The 16,380-nt window shown below is 38.8% G+C and overlaps 1 pseudogene across 1 annotated transcript; it reads left to right on the forward strand.

The window, feature by feature from the left end:
• Window positions 1-5,805: 5,805 nt before the first annotated feature.
• On the forward strand, window positions 5,806-16,298 carry LOC308369534 (annotated as a pseudogene). Its single transcript has 6 exons — window positions 5,806-5,833; window positions 5,974-6,756; window positions 7,012-7,392; window positions 14,472-14,714; window positions 14,994-15,233; window positions 16,003-16,298. The product of its transcript is annotated as an uncharacterized misc_RNA (transcript).
• Window positions 16,299-16,380: the final 82 nt, after the last annotated feature.

Consider the following 16,380-nt stretch of genomic DNA (forward strand, 5'->3'; position numbering starts at 1 on the left):
ATTATGCCTTTTTTTATGTCTACATTGACTCCGTTAGTTGTATGTGTGCAACACAAATGTTGCCGAGGATTGTATGTCTTAACTGAAGTGCTCTATACCATTATTGTTAGGTCATTGCTAACGCGCTTACACCAAAAATCCATTGAAACACATAGTAGCTAGCTAGCCTTGCTGCTAATTAGTAACGTGAGCAGGCATATCTCAACAGATATTGACAGCGCATTCATTTTGAAAGAGGAACAGAGAAACGCAATCAAGGCATTTGTCGATCGAAAAGATGTTTTTGCGTTCCTTCCTACGGGATCAGGTTAAAGTTTTAATGTATCAGATGGTTATACTACGTTGCTCTGATTGGTTCTAGGTATCCAATTGAGCGAATAGGCATTTTTTCCCCCTGGTTCGTTGAAACACGCCCCATAATCACAGCCCAATGGTTCAGTATCAGACTCATATTCTGACTAGAATTATGAGTATGACATCGTCAGGCTAGCAAAGACTAGTTCCTCTAATGACGTTTTTTTGGCATATTGAAAAAAATTGCCAACTTCACCTTGGAAATCAGCTGTTATACGGCTATTAACAGACCAATACATTTAAAAAACGGTGATACTATTCACAACTTATTTGTCCTTCATTCTACCAAATATGATGACACGGCATATGGTATTGCACCCGTGAGGCAAGCGTGAGTAGAGTTTTATTCTGATATCTGGCGCGGAACTCTAGGAATTTTAGGCTTCAAAAGTCCTAAAAGCTTGCCAGTGGCCCAGTGCCATCACGTCATTGTTACCCTTATGTAACCCTTAGGGGCCTACTGACAAATTCCAGCCAAGCGATATTCTCTATCCCATTAATAAGTTGGGCTAAGTGAACCCAAAAAGTTTGTAGAAGTTTAATCCTATGCAAACAAGGAGCGAATTTCGCTAGCAGCGGCCAATCAAGTTGTCAAATTGTTTGTTGTTGTCTCTGACAATTTGACAATTGCTGGATTATGACTTAATTTGGTCGTTTAATTTGCTAAACAAAGAGATTGGAGGCTCCTGTAAGGGGGTGTTGTTCCTGGTACCCTACTAGATGTGTAATTCTGTGTTATGATATAAAGACAAGTGACTGGCTAGCTTTCTAACTGTCTTTATACTATTTCCACATGCCACGACACGCCCACTCAAAGCGAAAAGAGCATTTCGCTAGTTGGCATGTATCAGTATGGTTACAGTATAATCTATTTACTTCTGTCACATCATGTGTGTGATGCAATGTAAGATCATCTGTGTCGATACATTTCATAATCATGTTTTACAAATTCCTCCAAAATGATTGCCACAGTTGATATAATAAACTAGGTTAAATAAAGGCACATCATACATTAAAGAGATAAATAGAGATGGCTGCATTGTTTAACATCAAATTTTCTTCTTTTACAATTATCAAAATATATCATATATAAAATGGGAGAAGATGGAACTGGGTTCGAGGGAACGACTTGGGAAACTGGAGAAGGAGATAAATGACGATAACACAGGGGGAACAATGAAGAAGAGTGACAGCAGTGAATTCTTACCTCCAAACAGTGAGTGAAAAGTCCTTTCTCTGAATAGGGAAAAGTGACGTAGTTATTTTTTATTTGTGTCAATCCTCATTTAGATCTTCTTGAAGTCCATAACATGGGGCCTGGTCTCACAGGAACAGACAAGTGTATGCATTTTCTCTCTGGGCATCAGAAACCAGTATGAGGAAGTTTGGCTGAAATTGCATTGGAACAATCTGAATTTCTAAACCAATCTAATGCTAGCAAAACTTCAGTGTGATTCTAATAAACCATGGATTAATACATTGTTGGATGAATTATTGAATTGTGTAATTGTTTTAACCATTTCTTTCTCTTACAGTGGCTGAGACTAGCCAGGGTGGAGCTGCATTCCACCATCAGGATTCTGTTAAAGAGATGGGTACAGAAAAAAAGGCGATGCAGACAATGAGGCGTGGTTACCAGAAAGAGACTATGACATTTCTGAGATATTACTCAAAGCCATTAGGGGTCGTAATGATGGCCTTCATCGGAGCTCTTGTAGGGGCAATTGTTGGGGCAACTGATGGGATACAAGGATCATCTGTTGGTGCAATGTCTGGAATTCCTGGTGTCTTGTTGGCCCTATTATACAACAGAGCAACCAGGTTTATGATGGGCAGTGGGAGAGCAGCTTTTGTTGTTGAAGGTGGAGACCAAACACCTGTACGGAGTGATTCATCTAATTCTTCTAAATCAACTGAAAAACGTAAAAAGCAGTAGCTCTAACTCCTAATGGACTGAACATTTCCATCTATAAAGTCAGAAATAGAAGACTTTTAATGTCTGCAAGTCATGCAAAAAGTGCTGAAAGTGCAATTAACCTGTACACTATAAATGTCCACTTGTCAACATTTTTTCAGTGTTTTTTACCTAATTTGATATATGGAAGTATAATCGGGGTCTTGTTGGCCATATCATACATCAGACTAACCAGGTTTGTGTTGGGCAGTGGGAAAGAAGTTTTTGTCATTGAAGGTGGAGACCAGCATTCTGTAAGGAGTGATTTATCTTGTCCTTCTAAAACAGCTGAAAAACCTAAAGAGCAGTAGGTCTAACTGCTAATGGGCTTAACAATTCAACATATAAAGTCAACAAAAGAACACTTTTAATGTCTGCAAGTCATGCGAAAAGTGCAATTAATCTATACACTACAAACGTTCACTAGTCAGCCTTTTTTCTGTATTTTTCCCTTAATTTGGAGTGCAGGCTCTTCATTCTGATCTTTCTCCATCGTTTGTTTGAGCGCTTGCACCTCCATTTTGTACTCAGCCTGTTATAAGACCATGATTTATTTAATATCAAATGGAAGAGCATATCCCAATATTCTCGAGTTTACATAGGATCGTTTATAAAACATGTTACACTGTATTGACCCAAGGGCTACTCAAGGTTGTTGATTTTAAATCAATGTAGTTGTGCTCCTACTGCGAACACCATTTGATTTGAGGCAGTAGCAAACCAGCCTTATAAAAAGAGCCTCAATTAGTGTTTTATTTTTCTATTTTCTATCCGTCAATGAACACTGTCATGTTACAGTATGAATCAAAACATGCTGCAGTAATGATCTCAAATGTATCAATCTCATAGTGTTTTGTTAAGTGGAAGAGAAAGTATTCAACCTCTATATATTAACAGTTGGTACAGAACCCCTTGCTGCATTAGCAGCCTGTGTCTTCTGAATTGAGTCAGAACCAGCTCTGCACATTGTTCATGTTTGTTTTTACCCATTATTCTTAGTAGAATTTATAAAGAACATCTAGGTTGATGGGATGGCGGCCCTGGACTGTAGTGCCACAGATTCTAGGATTCTGATCAGGGCTTTGACTTGTATGTGTAAGGTAGGTGGTGTTAGTATATGTGTATGTAATGTGTCTTGATGTCCAAGCCCTCAAGAATATTCAATTCTAGGCTTTTGTCATGTCTGTTACACCTACTTGGGCCTTAAGACCAACTAGCATTCTAAATGGAAGTGCTTTGTGTCGACTATATTGATTCACTTACACCATTTCTGTGAGCCTGAATAAAGGAGGACCTGTAAATGATTAATCACCAGATGTCCCAGATTCTAAATAGAGAATCATGGGCATTATGTACCATTAAGTTCATCTGACCTTTATCGGAGGCAAATGATAAACAACATATTATGTGTACTTTAACAGAGAAACATTTTGAGTGCTTGTGCAAATTTTGATTTATTACTGCTGTATAGGGGTGTCCAATGCATGAAGCCAGTAGTGTAATGCAAGCAGCTGTACAATAACTGGATTTAATTTAGTTGACTCAGAGACCAGTGCTGAACACAGATGCATGGTTGAACGTTTCAAGTCTTTCAGTTTAACTCCTGAACTATTTTCACATACAATATAGTGTAGCCAACCAGAAAGAAACTCAAACTGCTTGATTATTTGCATCTTCAAATGCCTACAATATCGTTTTTTAAAATATTTTAGTTACAGACTATGAAGATTAAAACTTATTTGTGTCAGCATTACATACATTTTTTTAAATTTTGTATTATTTCATTTGGATGAGAAGTGCCTTTATTTTTCTGATATAAAAGGAATTGTTCACAACATGTTTAATATTCTCACTTGTAACAAACATAGTTTTCACATGCTCTTTGCATATGAAGAGGGTAAGAGCTTAGGTCTTTGGGTTAAAGCGTGTGTAAGGAATGTGTGACAGTCATACTAACATATTGCTACAGAAAAACATTGGCCATCACCAACATGGTTCAATTCATCATGATCATGTGACATTCATTTTACAACTGCGTGAATGTTCAAGCACCCAGCGCCCATTTTATGTATGACAGGAAACAGGCATTCACCCGTGCCCACTGCCTCTATAACCCTATGCACCCTGAGCTGAAGGTAAGTTATTCTTATTTTTAATTTGCTCTAAATCTTTAGTCTGTCAACTGCACTTTATAGTCTATTGCTAATCTTTCCTTACTTCTGATAGCTTTTAAGCAAAATTAAGCATGCAATCATAGGTAAATCAGCTGCTGTGGAGAACTGTTACAATTTTGTTGTGTTTTATTCTTGTTTTAGGATGTGTGCATTACATATGAGGATGTTATCTAAATGTGGACATAATGAATAATTACCTTTTTTGTTTTAACTGTGAGTTTTCAGATTAATTGATTTACCTGAAGAGAAGAGGTAAGTTTGGAAAAGGGGTTGTGCTGTAAAACATTTCATTCCATTACTCTTTCTAGCCAGCATATACATAGATATCTTGGTTATGGTTTGGTTTGTTAATTCGCTACATTTCTTTCTATATCTATATCAGTTAACTGTAATACAATACACTGTGAGGTGTTTTTCAATAAGTAACTAGTTTAAATGTGCAGCATACAGCACTGTACTTTGTACTCAACTGGAGATATTTTATTACTTGTAAAGTTTTAAGGTGCTTGCACATTGGGAGCGGTTCAGGGATTGGGAATAGAATCAGCAACCTTCCGATTGTTGAAAAACTCCTCTCCCTCCTGCATCACTATTGCCCTAAAGTCAAGGGTTAGCCATCTGGATCAGGCTTAACAGCTGTATGTCTGTTTAGGATTTTTCAGGCAAACTGACACTGATTCAGCAGCAATCTTATGATTTACAGGAAATCCACGGACGTATTGAACTGCAACTTCAAGGTAAGTTGCTTGTTTTGATCTCTTTTTTTTAGCATTGCCCAACAATGTTCCTCAGCAGCCAAAGGTCAATGTTAAACATTCATCATAAGCGGTGCTGTTATGTGTTGTGTATCTGTTTTATGGTGTGCACTTACTTTCATGTAAATTAATTAGAAATTGGTATTTACTAATTATATTCATCATTATTATTACTATCAGTTTCATCATTACCATCATCATAATTTTTAAGGTAAATTCATGTACTGGTAAACCCAGGCTTTTCATGTTCTTTGTTCTCTGTGTTAACACAGACTGCACATTCAAATAAAATAAACCACTAGGAATTATAGACCTCTAAAGTCCGAAAAAAGGTTTGCTGGTGCCATCAAGTAGGGGTTAACCTCAAGGCTAAATAAAGGCACATCATACAGTCATAGACTGTAACGTTTGGTTTCAAAACAGTGAATAATGATGATCAACAAATAAATAGTGGTGGCTGGATCTCATAATAATCAAAATATTACTAAATCATGTTTTGTCCTTCATTGCTTTCAGGTTTCAGGTGGATGTTTGAGTTCTTTGGACACTCCACCTCAGTCCTATGGTCATGGCGACTAGAGGCTCTTCTACACAGGGTGTGTACAAGAAATAAAGTCAAACAAATGTTTATGGTTGGAGCCAATGCAGGTTATAATTATTTTAAGAAGGTGTTTAGTTAACATATAATATATGAATACATTCCATTAATTTTCCAAATTATTATTTTTATTAACAGATGACCAGAGGATTGTGCTTTTGGGAAAGATAGGAGCTGGGAAGAGCTCCTTGGCCAACAAAATCCTGGGTCATGCAATTTTCAAAACAGAAGAAATAGGACTATGTAGGAGGAGACAGGGAGAACATGCTGGTAGGAAACTCACTGTGGTGGACACACCAGGCTGGAACAGGACGTCTGTTTTACGCACACCTGAAAATATTAAACAAGAGATCATACGAAGTGCCACCCTTTGCCTACCGGGACCTCATGCACTACTCCTGGTACTTCCCATATCAATGGATGACCAACCTCCCTCAGCAAATGAGATTAAATCATCCTCCCATCATGTAGCTCTGCTGTCCAACAGGGCATGGAGACACACAATAGTGCTGTTTGTCTGTAAGGATGAGATGGACACGTCTACCATTGATCTGCAAGTGCAGGGTGCGAAGAAGCTCATTGGCAAATGTGAAGGGAGGTACTTCGTCTTCCAGAATGAATCAAAGGTAACGGCGCTACTGTAGAAGATATCGAATATGGTGGAAGAGAATCGTGGAGATTTCTTGATGCCCCAAGTCTACTATGAGGAATTTGAGAAGAGAATGCCAAGTGGGACTGCAGAGCAAATTGAGATGTATGAGAAGAGAGAGGAGGAGCTCAAGCAGCAGTACAGAAGAAAATGTGAGAAGATGGAACTGGATTTCAGAGAGGAACTTGGGAAACTGGAGCAGAAGATAAATTACTATAAAACAGGGGAAACAATGAAGAGGAGGGACAGCAGTGAATTCTTACCTCCAAACAGTGAGTGAAAAGTATTTTCTCTGAATTGTGATTAGTGATATCATGGATCTTCTGTGTCAATCCTGATTTAGATATTCTTGAAGTCCATAGAATGCCCCCTGGCCTCACAGGAACAGACATGTGTATATATTTTATGTCTGGACATGAGGAGCCAGTATGCGGAAGTTTGGCTTAAATTGCATCCAATCATCACATGGATTCATACATTTGTTGGATGAATAGTATAATTTATTTAACCATTTCTCTCTCTTACAGTGGCTGAGACTAGCCAGGGTGGAGCTGCAGCCCAGCATCAGGATTCTGTTAAAGAGATGGTTGCAGAAAATAAGGCGATACAGACAATGAGGAGGGATGAGGTCATGCCAATTCTGAGATATTACTCAAAGCCGTTTGGGATCGTTATGATGGCCTTCTTCGGGGCTCTTGTAGGGGCAATTGTGGGGGCAACTGATGGGGTAAAAGGATCAGCTGTTGGTGCGATATCTGGAAGTACGATTGGTGTCTTGTTGGCCATATTATACATCAGAGCAACCAGGTTTGTGATGGGCAGTGGGAGAGTAGCTTTTGTCGTTGAAGGTATAGACCAAACATCTATACGGAGTGATTTATCTCATTCTTCTAAATCAACTGATAAACGTAAAAAGCATTAGGCCTCACTGCTAATTGACTGAGGGTTAGTAATGAGGTATAATAACTAAATAATGAAGTGATGTCAACAGGTCATTGTAATTATGATTTGGTACAAAATCAGCATCCAGGAAAGGCCTAGTCTTTTAAGAGCAAAGATTGGCGAGGATCGCCAGTTTGTTAACAAATATGTGAGCAAATAATTGAAATGTTTAAAAACCATGTTTCTCAAAGAAATATAGTAAAGGATTTGGATATTTGCATAACACTAATGTCACTTTACTGTCTTTGAGCCACTTCAGTGTTGCTTTAGCCTTGTCCTACTCTACCTGTAGGTAATACCCCTTCCAAGGCTTATTTTCACAACAGACTGCAACTTTCTTGCGATATTATGTAGATTTTGTTAACCTTCATCCTCCCTTCACTTCCTGCAGTTGAGAAATATCCCCATAGCATGAGGTTACCTCATACACTTTGAAGATTGTCCAAAAAGCTCTATTTTGGTCTCATATCACCATGAAAACCTTTTGATAGGCCCATATCATAGGTAACCTTCAAACATGCTTGAATGAGAATCTTCTATGTTTTTTTTGTTATTTTTTTGTGCTACTTTCCAATAAAGTCCAGATTTATGGATAGCTCTTAAGATTGTGGACTCCTACACCAGCCACCCAATTCTAGCCACTGAACTTGATGGGTGATGTGTGGACTGTGGTGGCCTTCGTCACCAGTTAATATCTTTCTTGGATGCTTGTTTCGGGGGACAGGTTTCTCTAAGCAGCATCTGGGAGGTGTGATGCAACTTCCACTTTAGTCATATGGACCCAATGGTGCTCAATTGGACATCAAAACACTTTAAGTCTTTTCCTAACTTATGCATTTGAACCACCTTGCCTTTTTAGTCCTCATTCCTTTTGTTTCACAACCAGGCTGATGACCCTTAGACAGAGAACATTTATATCCAGAAGGAGATGTCTACTTTCCCACTCATAGGCCGTACCTAATTATGACCAGTTATGGTGAAATAAGTGGCTCCTCTGTATCATTTGTGAATAACTTGTTATCTGCCTTCATCTGAAACTCAAAACCACAGGGGTTTGAATACTTCTACAAGTACTATATTTCGTTGTTTAATTTGTGTTTAATGTTACCAGACAAATCACTTATTTTGCCTTGTTCTATTCAGGCAAAACTAGAAAAATATAGCAGAAATGTTAGCACAAAACATACTGATAAGGGAAATGATGTGATGATAATGATTTTCAGGGGGGTTAAATACATTTGCAGGTACATTTGTATGTATACAGTATAAATGGGGTTCTGGTACACGACTATTCTAGAGCCTAAGGACCCTAATTTCATTGAGGAGCACCAAGTAAAGTCTTTCGTGCCTGAACTAAAGCCATCTTGTGGCGTGTTTGAGCATTGCGCCCATTGTCTGACTGATGGGGCAGGTTTGCTCAAAGGTAACAGACGGATCATGGGGCATGAGTTGAGGCATGGATGGCACATAAGATAAAACTCCACTAGAACTCCACACCATATTGCCAATCTTCTCTTAGAGAAAAATTATTATCCAACATTTTCTCATATGATGGGGATCTCAGATGGCACAGGACCCCCAATGCCTCCCCATGGCGCCAGGACTGGGTGTATCTAGATTACAAAATGTCACAAAACCAGTCCTACTTAACAAGAAGACCAACCGACCAACAGTCATACTTTAGGGATGAATTGTTCCGTTGAAAACTGATTAATTAAATATAATGCCACATATAAAAGTCTTGAATAATCCTGTTGAACCTCATGAAACGTATCAATAAAATATCAGTTTCAAATGTCACAGATTTTATTGTATGAATCTTTTTTACACTCCCAGCAGGGTACTATTTGTCTGGGAATTCCCTGCCCCTTCACTGCATTCCATTTGTTCAGTTGGTCTGGCCAACTACTCATTAGCGATCCACTTCACTCACGTAATTGGACACGCCTTTAACCAATCAGACCAACGATACTATACAACGATACAACGATCGGTAATAAAGCAAACACATATTTTTTCTGTATGAATTGTTCCAGGGCAAGTTTCTGTTCTGTTTTCAAAGAAAACTTGCCTTATCGAAGTTTTGCGGTGCTTCGGCGGCCACCATGTCCAATGTTTATAAACTCTCCGTGCAGTAGATTTTGTAACGTAGCCGTGGTAAGTTTAAATCCGCCAATGGCGCGCCAGGTAGCCAAAAGCCAGTTTGTGATTGGCTCCAAGGATTCTGGAAATCTTGAAATGAACGGCTATCCTAAGTTGACCAGACCCACTGCAGAGGCAAAATCAATTTGGCCGGAAAAAGTGGGGCGGGACTTCCCAGACTAGGGTACTATGCCTCACTAAGCATTATTTAATGTAGTCAAGTAAGTACAAGGCTAGATAAATTTATATAAAATGTACTGCTCAATATTTTTGCTAAGTCAACCCAGGAGGTGTCAGTTACTTTACCTTTACCTTCAAATTACATTGGACATTTTCTTTTCCCTTTTTTGTTGTGTGTTTCTATATTTCTTTCCTACTACATGGCAACAAAACTATTGAATAGGAACATTGGAAATTGGAAGTCCAGCAGGTGATGTGTTATTTTCGTAGGTGTAGCTCGAGCAGGTGGTGTTGGTATATGTGAATGTAATGTATCTTGATGTTCAAGCCCTCTAGAATGTCCAATTCTGGGCTTTTGTCATCTATGTCACACCTACTTGGGCCTTAAGACCAACCAGCATTCTAAATGGAAGTGCTTTGTGTCGACTATATTGATTCACTTACACCATTTCTGTGAGCCTGAATACAGGAGGACCTGTACATGATTAATCATCAGATATCCCAGATTCTAAATAGAGAATCCTGGGCATTATGCACCATTAAATGTATCTGACCTTTATCGGAGGCTTATGATAAGCAACACATTATGTGTACTTTAACAAAGAAACTGTTTGAGTCCTTGTGAAACATTTCATGTATTACTGCTGTATAGGGATGTCCAATTCATGAGGGCAACATGGTAATGCAAGCAGCTCTACTTCTGTACAATAAGTGGATTTCATTTAGTTGACTCATAGAACAGTGCTGAACATGCATGCTGAATATGCATGGTTGAACATTTCAAGTGTTTCTCAGTTAAATTCCTGAACCATTTTCACATACAATGTAGTGTAGCCAAGCAGAAAGAAACTCCAACTCCTGGATTATTTTCATCTTCAAATGCCTACAAATGAAAAATGTTTTTTAAAGTAAGACCATTCAGATTTACTAAAAAATACCTGGATCAGTTCATCTAGATGTGTCTGTAGTAAATAAATACAACTGAGAATCTGTGTTGGTCCATGTTTTCTCCATTTACATTTACACGTCTAACTCTCTTCTCTATAGTAACTTTCATTCACTGCTGATTCACAGCCAAATGCCTGAGGCTGTGTAACTAGTTTGACCAGTTGTATCTGCGCCTGGATAAAGTGCCTAACCCTAAGTTCTGTATGTCACTTAACCGGTCACACTTATTCAGCAGCCATCTCATGATTTACAGGAAGTCAATGTAGGTATCAAACTGCAACTTGAAGGTAAGTCGCAAATGGCACATTTTTTAGTCCTGTTTCTAGCTAAAATGGGGATGATTCCTAATTCCAATTCTTGGAGATCCTTCTATGTATTGCTTCCGTGTCTTCACTTGCTCTTGATAGCTTTGACCAAAAACAAGAATCGTTACCCAACAACGTTTCTCAGTAGCCAAAGGTAAATGACAAACATTCAACATAGGCGGTGTTGTTATGTGTTGTATATCTGTCTTATGGTGTGCACTTTCATGTTAATGAATGATAAATTAGTGCTTACTGATTATATTGATATATTTATCATAATTATCACTATCAAAAAGTATTGCTGAAATGTACTTTTTTTAATCATTAGCTAACAAATTCTTTCTGGTTAATGATCTGATAATTGACGAGAAGTTGCATTGTATATTCTTAGTAAAAACTTGGATTAAAAGCAGTAATGACGTAGCAACACTAGAGGCTTGTCCCCCAAACTATAGTGTGTATCAGTCAGTCAGAGAAAACAGGAAGGGAGGAGGGATTGCAGCCATTTTCTCTGCACATCTGCTTTAAATACTGTTGCTCCACTAAAGGCTAAAAAGAGGTAAACTGACAGAATCTCCTTTTGGTTAAACAATAACAGTGTTAATGAGATTAAGAGAATCTGTCGGGCAGCTGAAAGCAAATGAAGGAAAACTAGGCTCACAGTTCCTTGCAATATATACAAAGAGGCCATGACTGCCTATAACAAAGAAATACGCCTGGAAAGACAGGAATACTTTTCCAAGGTGTGCTGGAATGCTGGAAAATCTAGAATATTATTCTCCACTATCGACCAGCTACTCCACACTGCCATCAACACCTATGCAGTCCTCCGCATCAACATGTGAAGCACTGGCACTGCTCTTCAAGAACAAAATAACTTCAATTAGAGCCAGTTTTGGCCTCAGAAAACACTGTAAAATAGATGCAACCATGGGTATTTCACCTGCATCACATTGATGGATCTTTGTAAGACTGTGCTATATGCATCGCTCGATGCATGAACATGAATGGAGTTCCACACGCAAGGTTTAATCAAATAAAGAATATCAATTAAAGAATAATATAAAAAGTCAGTCTAATTGCAAGTAATAAAAATGTTGTGTCTATGGGTGTCTATGGGTGTACATATGTCCAAACAAACAATAACAAACAACGCGTAGAGGAGAGGGAGCCTCTGGCACCCTGCGTCTTGGCCTTTCTTATAGTGGAGTTTTTCAACCCCCCAACCAGGTCACAGGAAAGGGTATCGGCCATAACATTTTCTGCACCCTTGATATGGCGAATATTTAGGTTATAGGGCTGCAAAAACCTAAAAACTTTAGTTTTTGCAGTGCAACCCGATAAAACCGTTGGCAGATGGGCTGAGTGTCGCCAACAACAACATCAAGCTGTATTATATATGTACAGGAAAGAGTATCCGAAACCAAGACATCATAAGACAGAATTACTGACTGCAACTCCTCCACCTCATGCATTGACCCCGTACCTACAGTATTTTTTAAGTGGGTGTTCGACAGTGTTCCCAGTCATGTCCTGAAGATTATAAAAAAAATACATATCTTCAAACAGGTATCTCCCCAGATGCCTTCAAAACAGCTGTTGTAAAACCCTTACTAAAGAAAGCTATGGTTGTTATGTTATGGTTGCTAGACGGTAATGCACGGACCAACTCTAGGCCGATATCCAATTTTCCATTTATTTGTAAAATACTTGAAAAGACAGTCTTAGTGCAAATAAACTCCTTTCTTAAAGAAAACTAAATCCTCAGGCTTTAGAACAGGCTCAATCAGGCTTTGGATGCAATTAAGGTCTCAATCCTTGTCCTTGGCTATCTCACAACTTTTCCTAGGCAATATTTGTTAACTTAGCCTACTCTGGTTTGGAATATAGGGTCGTGCGAAGGTATCACCGGCAGATTGTCGCAGGACATTACGCAGATCTTGTCAAGCACTGACAGGCCTATTATTATTATCATCATTGTAATTATTATTAAAGCAGCATAACGGAACATTTGCTAATCCTAACAAGATGCTAGCAGCTAAAACTAGCGAAACCCCTTGAAATGTGCTTACTTTGACACTATGACAAACTAGTTAGTTAACAACTGTCCTCCTTACACAGTCAAACATCAAGCAAGTGCAACACAAGACAAAGCAAGATGCAAATAAGCTACTTACTAGTTAGGTAGACAGCACAAACCGTTGCTTCAGGCAAACCTACATAACCCAGTAATATGCCTACGGACCCTGGTATGGCGATTCTCCATATTAAAAAAGTAATTGTAGTGCCCCAATTTTTTTTAGCTGTTATTTTAAGGTAAAACTGCTCATCCTTACCCTAAGCCTGAAGTACAATTACTGCATAATGCCACTTTAATAACCTAGGCTATTTAGAATGATGGTGTTTTTTTTCATAAAGGTTTTTTGTATCATTGCAATGCAAATGCCATGTGTGTATAATAATATTCTGAATTAAAGTTTATGGTTGTGAAATTAATGCATTTATATGTTTATGATTGTGTAATCAATTCATTGAGATGTGCATGTGGGCTATAGCGGTTCACGCAAATTAGCATATTTTCGGAATACAGAGTTTTCGGAATACTGGGCTTTCGGAACATTGACATGGCACCTAAGAAACATGACATCTGCTTTGGGGATGCACAAGGGAGCTGACTTGGTCCATTATTATTCTCACTATACATGCTGCCACTTGGGGATATCATTAGAGAACACAATGTATGTTTCCATAGTTTCCATAAATGACATGAAACTGTACATCTCTGCTGAACCAAATTATGCTGCAGCTATAAACTCCATAACTTCCCGTCTTTTGGCGTTCAATAAGTGGATGAGTATTCATTTCTTAAAGTTAAACCAGGACAAAACTGATCCTACTCCTACTGTTTCTAAACAGTGAATGATGGTGATCAACTAATAAATAGTGGTGGCTGGATTGTTTAACATCAGATTGCTTACTTCACAATAAACAAAATGTTACAAATTGTTGTGTTTTGCCCTTCATTTCTTTCAGGTTTCAGGTGGATGTTTGAGTTCCTTGGACACTCCACCTCAGTCCCGTGGTCATGGCGACTGAAGGCTCTTCTACACCGGGTGTGTATAAGAAATAAAGTGAAACAAACATATTTTATGAAGATGTTTAGTTTAAAAATCATATACAGTATGATTAATAACCATACATTTTCCAAATTCAAATAGTTGTAATAGATGACCATAGCATGGGCCCTGGCCTCAGAAACAGATACAAACAGTTTATACATTTTATGCCTGGACATGAGGAGCCATTATGAGGAAGTTTGGATGATGATTGCATTGGAACAATTGTGTTTTGGAACAATTTTAAGTTCAAAATCTTATACTTGCAAAACTTTTTTTTTTTTTTTTTTTACATTTGTTGGATGAATTAATGATGACTTTTGTAATTGATTTAACCATTTATCTCTCTTACAGTGGCTGAGACTAGCCAGGGTGGAGCTGCAGCCCAGCATCAGGATTCTGTTAAAGAGGCCGGTGCAGAAAATGAAGAACCTGAGAAGAGATTGCAAAGTGGGACTGCAGAGCTAACTGAGATGTATGAGAAGAGAAAGGGAGAGCTCAAGCAGCTGTACACGAGAACATGTGAGAAGATGGAACAGGATTTCAATGAACAACTTGGGAAACTGGAGCAGGAGAGAAATGACTACAAAACAGTGGGTACAATGAAGAGGAGTGCCAGCAGTGCATTCTTACATCCAAACAGTGAGTGAAATGTCTTTTCTTTTGTTTCAATCAATCCTGATTTAGATCTTCTTGAAGTCCATAGCATGGGCCCTGGTCTCACAGTAACAGATATGTTTATACATTTTATGTGTGGACATGACAAGCCATTATGAGGACGTGTGGCTCCAATCATCAAATGGATTTTTTTTTACATTTGTTGGATGAATTAATGATGAATTGTGTAATTGATTTAACCATTTCTCTCTCTTACAGTGGCTGAGACTTGCCAGGGTGGAGCTGCAGGCGAGCCTGAGGATTCTGTTAAAGAGACTGGTGCAGAAAATGAGGCATTTGAGAACAGAATGCCAAGTGGGACTGCAGAGCAAACTGAGATGTATGAGAAGATAGAGGAGGAGCTCAAACAGCTGTACACGAGAACATGCGTGAAGATGGAACTGGATTTCAAAGAACAACTTGGGAAACTGGAGCAGGAGATAAATGACTACAAAACAGGTGGAACAAGGAAGAGGAGGAGGAGCAATGAATTCTTACATCCAGACAGTGAGTGAAATGTCTTTTCTTTAAATAGTGAATAGTGATATAATGGATTTTGTTGTGTCGATCGATAGCATTGGCCCTGGTCTCACAGAAACAGACATGTGTATACATTTTATGTCTGGGCATGAGGAACCAGTGCGAGGAAGTTTAGCTGAAATTGTATTGGAACAATAATTAATTTCAAACAATTTGACCAGTGACGTGCACAGGAGAGGGCTAAGGTTGCTCGTACAACTGCCTGTTTGCCCCCCTCAACTGAAGTTGTCCCTCTGAAGGAAATATATATAGTATATATTTTAAAAATAGTATTACGGCTGCAGAACTTCATGCATGCCGAGATAATATAATCGCGGAATATGCGATCAGGGGACGGTGGCGTGGCAGCGGCGGGTAGTGAGAGTTTAAAATTATATTGGCAAAATGTGCGATCAGGGGACGTGGCGTGGCAGCGGCAGTTAGTGAGAGTTTAAAATTATATTGGCAAAATTTGTGATCGGGGACAGGGGCGTGGCAGTGACGAAAATAAACGTGTTGCCCCTTTTTTCCAGGGCAGAGCAACTGCCCTCCAAAATTCCTGTGCACATCCCTGAATTTGACCTTTCTAAAGCAGTCTAATACTTGCAAAACTTAAGTGTAGTTCCAATCGTCCACATGGATTTATACATTTGTTGGGTGAATTAATGATGAATTGTGTAATTGTTTTAACCATTTCTCTCTCTTACAGTGGCTGAGACTTGCCAGGATGGAGCTGCAGGCGAGCCTCAGGATTCTGTTAAAAAGTGTGGTGCAGAAAATGAGGAACCTGAGAAGAGAATGCCAAGTGGGGCTGCAGAGCAAACTGAGATGTATGAGAAGATAGTGGAGGAACTCAAGCAGCAGCACAAAACAGAATCTGAGAAGATGGAACTGGATTTCAAAGAGGAACTTCGGAAACTGGAGCAGGAGATAAATGACTATAAAACGGGTGGAACAGTGAAGAGGAGTGCCAGCAGTGAATTATCGTCCCCAACCAGTGAGTGAAATGTATTTTCTCTAAATAATGATGATATAAAAGTGATATTTTTTCTTGAAGTCCATAGCAAGTGTTTTCTTGAAGTCCATA

This window comes from Sprattus sprattus (assembly GCF_963457725.1).
Source record: "Sprattus sprattus genome assembly, chromosome: 1".
NCBI classification, from domain to species: domain Eukaryota; kingdom Metazoa; phylum Chordata; class Actinopteri; order Clupeiformes; family Clupeidae; genus Sprattus; species Sprattus sprattus.